The sequence below is a fragment of the Anticarsia gemmatalis genome, chromosome 21, assembly GCF_050436995.1.
Source record: "Anticarsia gemmatalis isolate Benzon Research Colony breed Stoneville strain chromosome 21, ilAntGemm2 primary, whole genome shotgun sequence".
NCBI lineage: Eukaryota > Metazoa > Arthropoda > Insecta > Lepidoptera > Erebidae > Anticarsia > Anticarsia gemmatalis.
Window position 1 is genome coordinate 3,738,532 of NC_134765.1, and position 15,138 is coordinate 3,753,669.

Sequence of the window (15,138 nt, forward strand, 5' to 3'; positions counted from 1 at the left end):
GAATTTTTTATACCTTTGAAAGCCGCAATCTCTGCAAACTAGGCCCTCTACTAAATTGTTGGGATATAAAAGGATGCCTAATTTTGGGTGTACATGACATCACAATACACTATCAAACTGTCATAATATAACATCTAGCTTTTAACAGTAGCATGTATACAATGTTAATCAGAACTGACCCAATTAATATTTCCCACAATCAGCGAACGATACAAACGTCTGTATCCACCTACACTGCACTTTCTCTGCGCTAGTCAAATACCCATACGTATAATATAATCAATGTACGACCTAGCATAAGGGAATTGTCTGACGTCACGTTAGTAATTTATTTTAAATAGTATACGTAGACCTCGATCGGTAGCTCGAATCTCTACCACTATCGACTTCCTACAGCGGTCTGGCTGTCATGAAATTTCACACAAAAATCTGATAAGCGCCTCAAGCGGGCTTCGTAAAAACTATTCTGACAGTACATTTTAAATGTCAAACTGTGGATACTCGATAGTACCGACTTTAATGAATTGTGCTATGTGGTATCATTATATTTGGTGCGTAGTACTCGTAACTGGCGGCCCTATATGACAAGATGTATGGGTGTGAATGAGGCAAGGGAAGTTTGTAAGTACCCCTACGGGAGAAAGGCTTCACATTATGTATGTATGTAAATATGAACCTATTATATTCCCCTGCGAGGCTAGAGGCTTCTTCCGTAATAATATGCAAGTCTAGCCTTGATATTACCACACTGATCAAATGCAAGCTGGAGTCTTTGCATCCCTCAAGAACTGTTTTTAAGAACTCGCAGACATACATGGTTTCATCTCGATGCTTTTTTTCACCCCTGAAAGAGACTGAAGCTAATGCTTTGGAAAATAAGCACCGTTCTTTTATCATTTTTGTAAAGTAACATATCCCAAAGATATTGCTATATACCGATTAACGACCATCTTTCTGCATACTGTGCGCAATAGCAGACACCAATGGATATTATTTGTCCAATAAAAACGCGACTAAATATCGCTTGTCTTGTCTTACGTACCCCATGCTAGGTGCACCTGAGAGTTATGAAAGCAGTATCAACGCCCGCGCATGCATAAATTGGTCCCAATTTGCCCGCAGCCATTGTAATAATAGTAAGTAAATTATTACGATCAGGATGTGATTACCTGTGTTCATTGTAGTGCCTTAAATGGTGAAGTTAGACAATAGGACTATGCATTAATTCTATTATTATGAGATATCTACTAACTTTCTTCGAGGCGCTTATAGTCAGTTGCGGTCCTTCTCAAATGTGTAGGTTAAGCGACACTTGGCGCGGTTGTTCCGTAGATGGGTGACCGCTCAGTCGTTAATTGAACTAGGTGTCTGTGTACTTCGGACGGCTCGTAAAAAGTTAGTCCCTATTGATTTCTACTAAGGTAACTGTCGTTAATTTATACGTACTTATTCAATTACTATGCACCGCAGTGCGTTGAGTGATAGAGTCCTTTACTGCTTAACTAGGTTTATTATAATAATATGTAATTTTGCAGTTTATTAACAGTTACTTTATTATTTACTACAAATCATAAGACTTTTATTACAAATCAGAACTCACATAGTTTAGAATACGATACAATTTTACATCAATAACTTCGCAACATAAAAAGCAATCTCGAAAATTATCCAAAAAGCACTATTACCAAACCCCATACTCAAAAAAAAACAACGCAAAATAACCTCAAATAGAACAATACAATCAAAACCATATTTATTCGGCGCACAAAGCTAATTTACCTTTTGAAATGTCATCAAAACTTGTTTTATTTGTTTGGGAAACATCGAGAAAGCAATTCGTTGCTGTCAGTTTCACTATGGGAAGGAAACACGCAACTTTATAAGGCATATCGTCTGCGAACTTTGTTATTCCACTTCTTATTTTATTTGCGATAGCTTTGGACCGTTGGTTTTTCCGGGGTTTTATTGCGTTTTCCTGTTGTGTATGCAGTTTTTCTCTCATGTTTTGACTATCTACCTTTGAATTGACTTTAAGATGATGAGATATGTGAGGTTATTGACCTCAAAAGAAAATATAACTTTTTTGGGCATTTTATTTATTTGGACTATAATTTGACCATAGCAAACTTACAGACCATAAAAACATCTACTGCCCGCAATCCCAGCAGTCAAAGAAAATTATATTTATCATTTTCTTTTCAATTTTATTTTCTGTTGATGAAGACCGGCCTGAGTTGTCCATATTTAGATCGGGATTTTAAAATTTTCTCACTATTGTGTCATAAAAGTATTATAATTCGTCAGTTTACTTAAAATTCCGTACGTACGTCAAAAATACCACAATCAGCCTGCATCAGCTTAAAGACAAAAACGCACAGACTGACAAACAGATTTGACCGCAGAATACCAAAATCTGGAAAACCATCGCAATATATTTTAAATGTAAATAAAAAAGACATTATTCAAAGTAAACGGAGGCTGACGGTATAAGTTTGTTTCACGAAACTTTTCTGAAGTAATAACGCGGTCATTGAACCCTTAGTATCACGAAAATCTATGAAAGCCACGGTCCCATCGATTAAAATTGCTTTTTATAATAGTTTTATTGGAAGAAATGGTTTATTTGACTGGCTAATGGGTTGGCGCATCGTTCAATTTGTTGTTTATTCACAAAAATAAATAAAAAGTCCGTTCATTTGTTTGGTTTTAGAATTGAACTTGGAAAATGCTGAATTTTCTACAAACTTTTCATGTTACGGTACACTGATTTTGTCGGATAACTAAAAATAAATAAGACTAGACGCGTAAATAAAAACATTTATGTATTTTTTTGTTTGCAATTATCAAAAACAATTCTAAAGAATATTTTGTATTGTGTCTTCATCGTCGGGCCATGATGTAATCTAAAAATGTATAGAGATGACATATAAAACAGGGTGAAAATTTTATCAACTACTACAACAACAGCTGCCTCTTCATAGGTATCAGTAAAATATTTAAAGTAGCAGTCAAAAAGAAAACCTTATGAAGAAGAAGACATATTCACAAACCATTGATTTTCCGCTTCGATTGTCCCACATTCAGTAAGTTATGTGCGAGTGTATCAACGGCGCTGTTCAAGAAGTTTTTGTCATGAATTTTACGTTCGACGCTTATCGTAACTTTAAATACTTTGAGAAATACGTGCTCTACGGGGACAGGAGGACATGCGATACTAAGTTATTGGTGTAGATTTAGAAGGGCGCTGTCAATGTTTTAAAAAAGGTAGGTAATGTTTTGACTGTAGAGTTAAAAGTGAGTACGCCACAATTTTCCCTGGGGCGATTTCCGTTTGCTGACGACTATCGACAACCGGCTACTATAGACAAATTTGACAATAGTAGCCGGGGTTGTTGTATTATGTTTTGTAAAAAACAGATCAACACCCGTAGTTTTGCAAGTATTATTTTCTTCGACCAATTGTATGTGCCAAACGCTCATTAATCGGTAGTTCCGATTGTAGAAAATGGCGCTACTATTATGGTAACCATCTAACTCAGAAATTCCTTATTATTTTCACGTAAGTTTGTGTGACATTTCGACCACGTTGCACTTTACAATGCAGTTGACGTGCACAGTGATCATAAACCTTCGTAAACTTGGCACCAACATGTTTTTTGGTTACTGTACCAAAATGATCATGATGTTTTTAAGTTTTAAATATTTCAATAGATAAATATAATTAGTGATGATTTTTTGGTGAGTTTTCTACCAGGGTGCAACAAGATTGATTTAAAAAAAATATCATAAATACTTTAAATGATTTCCGATACTTTTCTAGTAACTACTTACTCAAACTCGTTTCTAACTACCTAAAAAACTTATAAAAGGTCCGTATGTCTGTTTTAGTCTACAGTATCTATGTCAACGTTGGAACTTTTTTACGATTAGCCAAATTCCCCACGTGTGCGCCTAATTTGGTCCATCACGACAGACGTATCCTGCACTATGTATTTTTAACAAACGAAGATGTGGTGCGAAAAATACACCGTTGATATGTTGATACATTACTTAGCGGTGATAGGTATGTTTTTTGTGCATAATGATATATTTAGCAGAAACTGAAAAAGTGAGAGGATTTCCCTAGAATATTTAAAGATATAAATATGCAAAGGAACCTCACTGATTCTCTTTTACATTAAATTATTTGAGTCCATTGTCGTCCCTCTGCTAACCAAGGGTCAAGGGTGTCTGCCTGGAATGAAAGAGGGACTATGTCTTGAGTCCAGTACGCTAGCCATTGAACGGCCTTGAATTGGCCAAAAATAATCTACCCATAGTAAACACATGGACACTTAAAGAAGTAGCATCTTATTTAGAAATCCATACAGGCTACACTCTACATGCATTGAAAGGTATATGACTAGTGACGTAATTACCGTTTGTGGTAAAAATATGACTGATCTAAATAACAGTAAAAGCACTATGTCCACCGGTGTTTGTAATCGTGTGGATACCGGCAGCTAGCCAAATGTTATGATAACGATAATATCACTTAATTGTTTACTCTGCAAGCCTGCAACAATGCAGTAAATAAGTGTCAATATGCGCTACACACCAATTGAATGTGTAGTCGATACAAATGTGATGATGTGTTGGTGGCGAAGGATGAAATGTTTCAAATTATTCTTATCTATTACTATTATTAATATTATCTATATCTTATCTATTTGCTGATTTTTTACGTGCTTTCTGAGGCAAGTGACTACTTAAATGAAATGCCATCACACACAATTAAATGGCCATCTAGTTATAGACTAGCCGTGCCATAGGTTGCCTAACTTGCTAGCCGCTAAGTCCGACTATAATAGCTACCAACGCCTTGATTATAGCAGTGATTGAACTGCTCAACCTAAAAAAAGACCTATTAAACCTAATTAAGGTAACTATAACTTAACTCACGTATTAATAAAAAATAACATTATATAGCCGTTACAATGTCCATGGTGTGTGTAATATGGATTTCCCATTAAAGCCGGCGGACGGCTCAATGATTGCACTGCGGGTGTAAATTTAGCTGGATCAATAGCACGGAGTCTGGACGGCTAATGGCTTTTGTAATGTCGCTGCCACACGTTTCAGCGTAATTTAATTTATTAATGCAGTTTCGTGGACGGAAAAGTAGTTTTTTTAGTTTAAAGCTATTTAGTTTTATTTCGTCTGCAGCATTGCGGGGATTTCATTGTAGTTGACAGTTAACGATATTTTCTCGAATAGGTGTGATGCAAGAAAAATGTGTTGGTTTTGTTCACTGACAATAGTTTGAGTCTCTTTTTGGCCTACCGGACATATTTTTTCTTTTTTAAGTTGTTACTAAAATTATTTATTCAACTTTCAGCGACATGTTACGGATTAAGTTATTATGAGATACTGTCTGTTATTTGGCAAATATTTAAAAAAATAATAAATCTATATTTTAAAGTCGAGATATCTATCTCAATATGATTCCACCAAGCCATCCTAATATTTCAACTAAATAACTTCGCCAGTTACTCATCTCGTAGAAATGTGTGTAATATCCGGTATATTTGGTATTCATGAAGGTCTCATCTGATTATATACGAACTCACGGAGTTAGCCTTATTCCGTGGTTTACCTTAAACCTACATTATGTAAATATTTAAGCTACGAAACGTGAATCATAATATGAAGTCCTTTTTGTGAACACCTTTGTGATTTTTTCTATTTCTTACATTTTAAAATTAAATGTCTTTAATAGGCCCATCGCGATATCTTCATACCTAAGTACATAACATCACGCCTATTACACCCGAAAGTGTGGACAAAATTGTGTGAAATACGTCGGCACGGGGCGAGCCTATTGCCATATTTCGGGCACGTTACCAAACTCCAGGTAAGTAAATATTCCAATATAAAAAAGAAATAAACAATAGTACGTTGCTCCACCCGGGAATAGAGCCCGGCACCACTTGATTACCAGTCGTATACACTACCGCTCAGACCACAGACAAAGATTCGACATCTACCCGAACGAAGTCGCGGTCACAACTAGTATTTTAAGTATAAACTTTGATCTTAGCCAAAAGAAGAAGAAAAATATAAATACTTAAAAATCGTTTCTCGGTTTATAACTAACTAAGCCACGTCAATGACCTTCGGACGGCTTGAACAACTTTGACACTAGGTTGACCACTAACCATACGATAAAAAGAAGTATAAACTTAAAATTTATAATGAAAACATTTTCTATGTATCTGTACCGGTTCATAACAATATTTCAGTTGCAATTGTCTGGCTTGCGCCGCACTTTAATTAATAACGGCACACGAATTAATTACCGGACAGTTCGGATAATAACCGTGAGTTACGGGCAAGGCTCTATCGCCGATTCGGTTATTGCCTTGTATAGACCGGTCAATGCGGACAATGAAGTTGTTCTACGATTATATACAGGTTGGTGTTTTATTTAGCTTACTTTCATAAGTAATTAATTCCAAATTAATGGTTTAAATTGTTACTTGAATAACTTTAAGCCTTAGCGTAAGATTTCAAAATATAATTCTACTTCTTTGAAAAATAATTATATTTTTCTCTTTCATTTCTTTTTTACATCTAATACCTGAAACTAAATGTCCCAAAAAAAACAGAAACTTTTATAAAAATGCCCAAATAATTCTAAAATAAGTGGACTTTAGACAACAATAATCATCCTCCTTGGGTAGCAAGAAAACTAAAGTTAGCTTTCAGATATAAATTAAAGTCCATACTTTACATTACTCTTATTCATTGCAAATTACAATATACCTTCTGGTAACTTGACTAAAGTTTATGATTAAATTAAAATACACCCTGTAGTTTGTAAACGAATGAGTTATATAGAGTTTAATAGCTAAGTACGGGTCATTGATATAAAATATATGACTGCAGGTTTGACGGAGCGTGGTTCTAAGTATTAAATTTACTCTACAGCTAATATTATAGTGTTTGGAATGTCGCACAGGTTTTAGTGTGACCTAGTACGCTTACCAATTAGTATTTAGATACCTATTCATACAAAAAACAATATTTCGAAGCAAAATATTTTTAGAGTAGCATAGTACAAAATTATGTATTTCTAAAGATATCTTAAAGTCTACTCTTGACGTAAGACATCTGGATCAAATATAAATATGACCGCATGGAAAGCACCACTTTACAAAACACCAAAATTGGTCCACCTTAGATATTTTGAGGTTACAAACGTAAAAAGATACCGATGAATTGAGAACCTCCTCTTTTTTTAAAGTCGGTTAAAATGCGGTTCAAGACTGATTCCGATGTTCACGATTCCTTAGCCGCCTAGCAGTTTTGACAATTAGTTTCCTTAAGGTCCTTTGGGTACAGAGTCTTATATTATACTATACGGTATGTATACGCCGTCTCTCACGAAGTGGGTCAGCAGGATACCTTGTAAATGCATTGTTTCATCTTAATTAAATTGATGAAGCCAGATCACAGCGCTTTCTATCATGAGAAAAGATTTTAGAGAACTCTCAAACGTGTCTCTGTTTTCCTTCATCATTATTGCAAGTTAAATTTTATTTCTAATGCCCATAAACTATGAATATTGCTAGATACCGCATAATCTATTTATGCAGAACAGACTTAAAAATATCCAAAATTACATAAAAAGTATCACAAAAAGTCTCCCTTCAAAAAATACATAAATAATATAAGTCATAACAAAATCGTCACGTAAATGAAACACACGTTGTTTTTTAAAGCACGTGGCAATGACATCCGACACTCAGCCTGCGCCCTGACGTTTTGATTTCAACGTAAAAAATATAACAGGGGAGGAGGATACACTCATCTTTCGCACCGAACGATATGTTATCGCTTTATGTGGTTTTCAAACTTTTAACTTTTATAAGATAAATTTCATACATTTTAAGAGTCGATTGCGAGTCTTCGTTCTGAAACAAATTGCTATATATAGGTTATAGTATAGCTATTATACATCGATAATTTCGCATCTTTACCTTTTACGGAGTAGGGCTGCTGCGAATATTACTTTACTTAATCAAAACCTAGACAGATTTCTACATAAGATTAAGAAATACTTTTTACCAACTCGACTTCAAGCTTTTCTTGTCTGGGAAAACAGGGACATCCGACTTGTACATTTTCTTCGTACTTATTTTTAATACACTAAAAGTAATATCATCGACCCCTAACTTAATGCTTTTGAACAGTTCAATCTTAAAACGATGCGATCAGACTCACACGAACCCTCTTATTCATAAACACACTATAAACCTATTTAAGTTAAGAACCTACTATAATATGTTTTCTCTTTTTCATTTCGCTAAGGACTGAAAGAAACTAAACACTTAATATATTTTTATGAATAAGAAAGAGGGTTTTAATATCTGCTACATAATTGTTTTACTCGTATAATGCAAGTTTGAGATCCTCCCCAGGTGATCCCCACTGACAAGTCATCTAGCTTGTAAAGACATCCGTCATTCTACACTCTGCAAAGATTTACGCACCCCTGCGTTTTACTTCGATACTTATAAACGCCCAACCTAACTAGACCTCCATCTCCCCTACATTAGGCTTTAATGGCTACAGTAGTAGAGTCCTAGTTATGTTGGTTACTGCTTATTGCAGTGTAATGTGCCATTTCCGATGAAGATTTTAATGTTTTTAGTGATTTTTATGGATTTATAAATGTATGAGTGTTTGGGGTGGTTTTAAATGTAAATTGTTTTTTTGTAATTGTATTTAAACATGTTAGTTGTTCTTTTAATAGCAAGTCTACGAATTCCAGATTTAGAAATATTAACTTGTCCAATTTTATATGACGAATTTAATAAGAATAATTACCAATTACAACAAATCAAATTGTAGACTCTTTCAAAACTTATTGCCTGTTATATTTTACAAACCAGGCTCAATCGATGGCTAATTTACATTCAATCAAATTTAATATACCTTTGGAACAAGAAAAAAATCAGTAAGCAACGACTCAAAAATAATCATATCTCAATTCTGTACCTTTATTTACTAATCTACATCTTTCTCAGAACAATAACAGTACTATCCAAGAGCCACATTGACACATTTTCTTAAGAATATTCACACATTGTCACCAAATATACTTTCCTAATTACATACACGCCTGAACAATTTCAGGAATGTCAGATATTCCTTGCAAAAACTACCAGGAAGTGGCATTTAGCTCAAGATGTGGCGAGGCGTTTTGTGATGATGTATGGATGCAAAAACCTGACGATGACACTTAGTAGCTGTCACCAGGTGATAGATGATGGCCAGGGTCGCAGTGGAGAGATGCCTTCATTGATTTATTTCTAATGGGGTTGGTTTTAGAGTGTTATTTGAGGTTGTTAAGTAAGTAGTTATTGTTGAGTTAGACTCGATTTCGAGTTAATATTTAGTAAAAATTCTGTTTGATGCAAAAATCTAGAATTTGAGTACACTTACACACAGACCACAGTACACTTTCAGTTTTTTATAATAATATATAATAATAGCCCTAAAAATACGTTGTTGGTTAATTTTGTTATTTGTGAATACACGGTTCACTTTCCTACAAATCTATAAGTAAAGTAGGTAGTAAAAGCAGTTCTACAGAAATACTTCTTTTCATTAAATTTCTTACTTAAAACGGTTGTTATTTTAACTACAAAAACGGTTTAAGCTTACTTTTCTTTATTCTTTGATTCTAATTCCACAAACAATATCTAAAAGCTAATTACTATAGTTGACAACTAAAATTGGAGATGCTGGGGATCGAACCCAGGGCCTTTCACATGCAAAGCGAACGCTCTACCACTGAGCTACATCCCCTCTTACTTAATAGAGTCAAGTAGAACTATTCTATCAACACAATACTATACCTATACATATATTGAGAAACAACTGTATAAACAAATCGTAAATAGACAAGTATGAATGTGCACCTTTTAGTACAATAGCGATTAATTTATATCAAGGACATTGGAATTACTGCAATCTTCGCTATTTGTATGTTCCAAAAATATTCAAAGTTCCAACTCAAAAATAACACTGAGAATGCTTCGTCGTAATAAAATAGTAGAAGCACATGATAATTATGACTGATATGATAGTGGACTCAAGATTCATTTGTAATACAAATCAACGCTTGACCTTTTAACAAAGACAGTGAATTTGTCCACGGAGCGTGACCAAGTCCTTTGTTTTAGTCCTATGATGGTAAAAACTAAAGGGAAACAGTGGTAAATTCTCATGGCATGCGCTAATAATATAATGTAGTTACCGTATTTACTCAATAATACAGGTTTGCTTAGTGTAGGGATTGCGTTACACTACTGAATGCCAATGACTACTGGAATGCTCTAAAAAATTGTGTTCCACCAGTAAAATTTTCCCATTATATAGGTACTGAATATACATATACTTGATATTGAAACATTTGCCCTTTTTCAAATTATAAAATTATGTGCTTTTATACTTTCATATCGTTTATCATAAACTTATAAAACGGGAAAGACGTTTAAGTTTGTATGAATTGTCCAAGCAGTAGTATATAACACTGATGAATTGACGACTATCTCAAGTTTTGATTCCAGGAATAAAAATTAGTTTTACTCTACAAAAATACTACATCGCTTGCTAATTATGCAGTTATTTGGCTATAACGGGAAGAACAACGATAAAAAAATACTTGATTAAAAAGTACCTACTTAAGTATATACCAAAGTAAGGCACTTGTCCCACCGCCAACGATGAACGAGTAACGAGTACAGCTAGAATTGGAAACGAGTTGGCGAGCCGCGGGGAGCGAGTGCGTAGTTGCGGTAGTTGTGTAGCTCTGCTACAAACGAGTGTGCGAGTGAGGCGAGCGATTACTCGCATCACTGTCATCATCGTAGAGAAATGACAGCTGGTTGCTCTCTCGACGTGTGTTCTAATCGCGCGGGTATCGCTGAGCGATTGTTATCTTTCATGGTTCTGGTCGCTTAACAACGGACTAGTTAAGCGAGTGCTCGCCGTCAATTTGAACAGTCAGCGATCAACTATTTGTATATGTGTCTCTTTTGTTTACATGGAATACATATCTACTATACGTTTCTTTCAATATACCAACCATGAATAATTCTTTATATTAGATTAAAATCATAAATACGAAGCCATTTTATGACTACAAAAGGTAAAATTACTTGTCGTATGTAACAGGGGATGTAGCTCAGTGGTAGAGCGTTCGCTTTGCATGTGAAAGGCCCCGGGTTCGATCCCCGGCATCTCCAAACTTTTGGTCAGTTAAATATTAAAAACTTTTATCATTTTGTTAAAATAGGTACACTCATCAGTGTTTTGCTATTGCTAAAGTCAACTAATTATCTTTTTTAGTTATTGATAAGTATTCTAAAAATAATAATCGTCACCGATGTCTATTTCGCAGATAACTTAATTTCAGACTAATATATTTAAGATAATATAAATACAGCAGTTTTTCCAAGCTGTATTTCAATAAGCATGAGAATAAGTAAATTAGAGCCTGTAAACTTTGTCTTAAAGTCCATTGTCTGGTCAAAAACATAACTGTATATTTAATTGACTAGTGTTTACATTTATATTAAAACATTTTTAGTTTATACTAGATAAAATATGTAAATATCTGGGTTAGGCAAAGGTATATAAGTCCTGTGGCTATGTCGATCAGTCGGTAATGGGGTCATCAACACATTAGCGCGCTCGATCATACGACCCTCGGCTTACAGCTCACTGAAACTTACACGACACATGCAAATAATATGTTAAATAAATGTATAAAGGCTGAACAAGATTAAAATAACATTTTTATTCGTATTATTATTTGTAGTTAAGCGTCTATTCGGCGCGTCTAAAATGTGCATTGCCCCAACTTAACATGTGTAAAGCTCTTCATACGAAACGAAGATTTGGTAAACACGTCGAAAATGTATATAGCACCGTACGCGATGAAAATAATTGTTCAAGCCGAAAAGGCAAGTTATTCTTACTTTTATGACTAACAGTCCGTTTCTTCATACATACCAGTTTACCAGTAAAAGTAAGTAAGTAAAAGAAACCACTAAAAGTATTGGCTTTTACTAGACATTTGTTTAGTTTGTTTTGGTTGTTTAAGGGCAATCTGTTTCTTTATGAACCTATCAATTGCTTCATGAAGAAACAAATTTGAGTATCATTTTTACTTTACCCTCTACTTACTTTGGCTGTTACTTTTGCTGAAGAAACTGCTGGACGTCAGAATTTACTGTCGTTACACTAAGTATCTTTAAAGCAGGTCACACAATCATGACGTCAAAGCAAATTACCCGTAATTCCATACTGAAGTACCTAAGACGTTTGCAAATTGTTGCACGTAGATGCACCATTTTGAGGAAAAGTTACACTTCACACGAATGACTCATGAGTAATGTGACCATAATATTACGAAACGGGATTATTCAACTTTTTAAGTAACATCAGAGGGACGTAGGCCAACTTACACTTCCCATGGAAAAAAGCTTCACCATTGACAATTCCCTTAGCTACATATGAATGTGTTCCAGTAGCAGTTGACGAGAAAAAGGCTAACTTTAAGCTAAGCTAAGGTTTTTCCCTAAAAAAAATATTCTCGTGCCCGGAAAACGGCTAAATAGCCAAATACTCTAATGACAATACAATTTTAAACCAAACTTAAAATTGAGTGTAGTAAGGTTTTTGTAAGTTAAAGCAGGATATTTTTTTTTTGATGTGAACAACGACACACTTGTGGATACGAACGAAGCAAGGGAAGTTTTTAGGGGTCGTAGCGTTTTCTGGTCCCCCTCTATTTCTAAGGGAAAAACGCGTGATTTTATGCATGCACACATAATGCAAGACGTATTTTAGATTGAGTTTGAGACAATCCCGGACAAAGAGCAACGAATGGTGCATTTACAAAAGTGTAAAGATGTGAGCAACATGGTAATTGTATTAGATTTATTTCCAGTCATGGTGGTTCTAGGCCATTTACGGTATAAGTTACAGTTCGATGTGATATGATTCGTGATGACGAGGAAAATTGTGTGGACAACTCATGTCCTGGTTTACAGAGATCAATATGATTATTGATTAGTAATATCTGCTATTGAAGTGTGATTCACACATATTGGAACTAATTGGATAACACTACAGAAATAGGAATTATATTTGGTAACACTGTTTGTAAGTAGGTATTATAATGGTAGACGGCTTTTGATAGCTAGTTTACGATTAATTTACGACAAATAATTTAGGAGACAGTAAGTAGTTCTTATGAGTACTTTGACCAATTCTATTTTCGTGCGGTAAACCACGGCAGATACTTCTTATGATGCACCTAAATACTTATCTGACTTATCAGTGTCTGAGTTTTTTTATAGCAAAATGTCTTATAACTAACCCAAAGTTTTGTCAAGTTTAGCTCAATCAGAACCCCAAAAACAACCATAACTGTGTAGTAAAACGAAATAATGCCATAACAAAAGTGTCCTGTCCCACCCACACACACATGATCTTAGGCCTCATATAACAGAACATACCTTACACGCTGTCTTCGTTTGTCACAATCTGTGGCCGCTAATTAAGATGTTTAGCGTTCATTCGTGACGGACCTCCAGGGAGATCCGTCTCCGTGACAGGGCGATATGCGTGAACAAAAGCGCGGATAACTTTCATTTTAATACGGGAATGTTAGACATATGTATATTTTTATATTTGAAGTGCTTTTGTTGATTTGATGTACCTAATGTTTAGGTTATAATTCGGTCTACCGTAAGAAATGTAGTAACGTCATGTTTGATGCAATATTCTGACAAACATACGTTCCTGTGTCGAAGGGTGTTTTATATCTTTAGTAAATATTAGAAATAATAATAAAAATTTCCTTCTCTTACGCTTTTGCGGTAAAACCAATGCTAAAACTATGGAATTTAACATGATGTTAGTTGAAGATCTGTAGACCGAACAGGAACAGAAAACCATTCTATTTACTTAAATCGTTGCCTTAGCGATTGATATACCTTGATGAGAATTTGTACGCGAGCGGAGCCGCACTGGTCTCTAGTATTCATATAAAATACTGAGAAAGTAGATATAATAACATTATACATAAACATAACGTGGGAACGGGAGAAATTATAAGAGCGCTATGTGAGGCACGTCGGTAATACCGGTGCGAGCTAGTGCCAACTGCCAAGTGTTCGAGAACATAACCCATGGCTAATCAGATGGGATACTTATGTGTATTACAATAGTTTGATGAATAACTGCATAACTACAGGATTCTGTGAACATATGAGAAGTCTTCTTTCAGTGATAACTGCTAAGGTGTTAACAAACTTAGAAATCGCGGATCTAAACAGCTTTTAAACATTAAGCCGACAACCACAACTTTGGAAATAATTAGAAACAGCTAGATTATATATCCCACTGCTAACGTTTCTCCCCAGGATTGTAAGGAGCCACGGTCGTTTTTTTTTCGTGGCAATTTTATTTATTTATTTTTAGCTCAATTTATTATAAATAAAAACAAACATAAGTTATTAGAGTTATAAACGTGCGATAGCGCATGCGCATCACGATCACATTCCCATGCTGCGCACGCGATGTAATTGATACAATCTCACGTTAAACTTTGCTTTATACTGTCTCCATTATGACGCTTTATGTGCGAATTTTAAATGTGAAGGACCATTTGATTGGTGAGAATAAATAAATAAATAAATATGATTGGACAACTCACACACGGTCATTTGATACCAAACTAAGCAGAGCTTGTACTATGGTAACCAAATAACTGATAAAAATACTTATATACTTCTAAATACATACTTATATAGATACGTTAACATCCAGGCTCAGAACAAATACTTGTGCTCATCACACAAGAATAACAATAAACATCATTATTAAGAGCACAAGAGTCATTTTCATAACATAGCACTAACCCTTTTCTGTCCCAATGCAGGGCGCGAAATTCCTCTGAAAGAAATCTTCGAGGTAGTCCATCTAGAGCACCCATACTAAGTATACTACTTTCTCTACACAAAAAAGCTAGATATTTGGGTACCTCACGAGCTCACTGAAAGAAACCTAATTAAA

General features: G+C 34.9%; 2 non-coding genes across 2 annotated transcripts; one reads left to right on the forward strand and one right to left on the reverse strand.

Moving 5' to 3' along the window:
* Positions 1-9,783: 9,783 nt before the first annotated feature.
* On the reverse strand, positions 9,784-9,855 carry TRNAA-UGC (transfer RNA alanine (anticodon UGC)). Its single transcript has one exon. It is a non-coding gene; the product is annotated as a tRNA-Ala (tRNA).
* Positions 9,856-11,225: 1,370 nt separating this feature from the next.
* On the forward strand, positions 11,226-11,297 carry TRNAA-UGC (transfer RNA alanine (anticodon UGC)). The gene has a single exon. It is a non-coding gene; the product is annotated as a tRNA-Ala (tRNA).
* Positions 11,298-15,138: the final 3,841 nt, after the last annotated feature.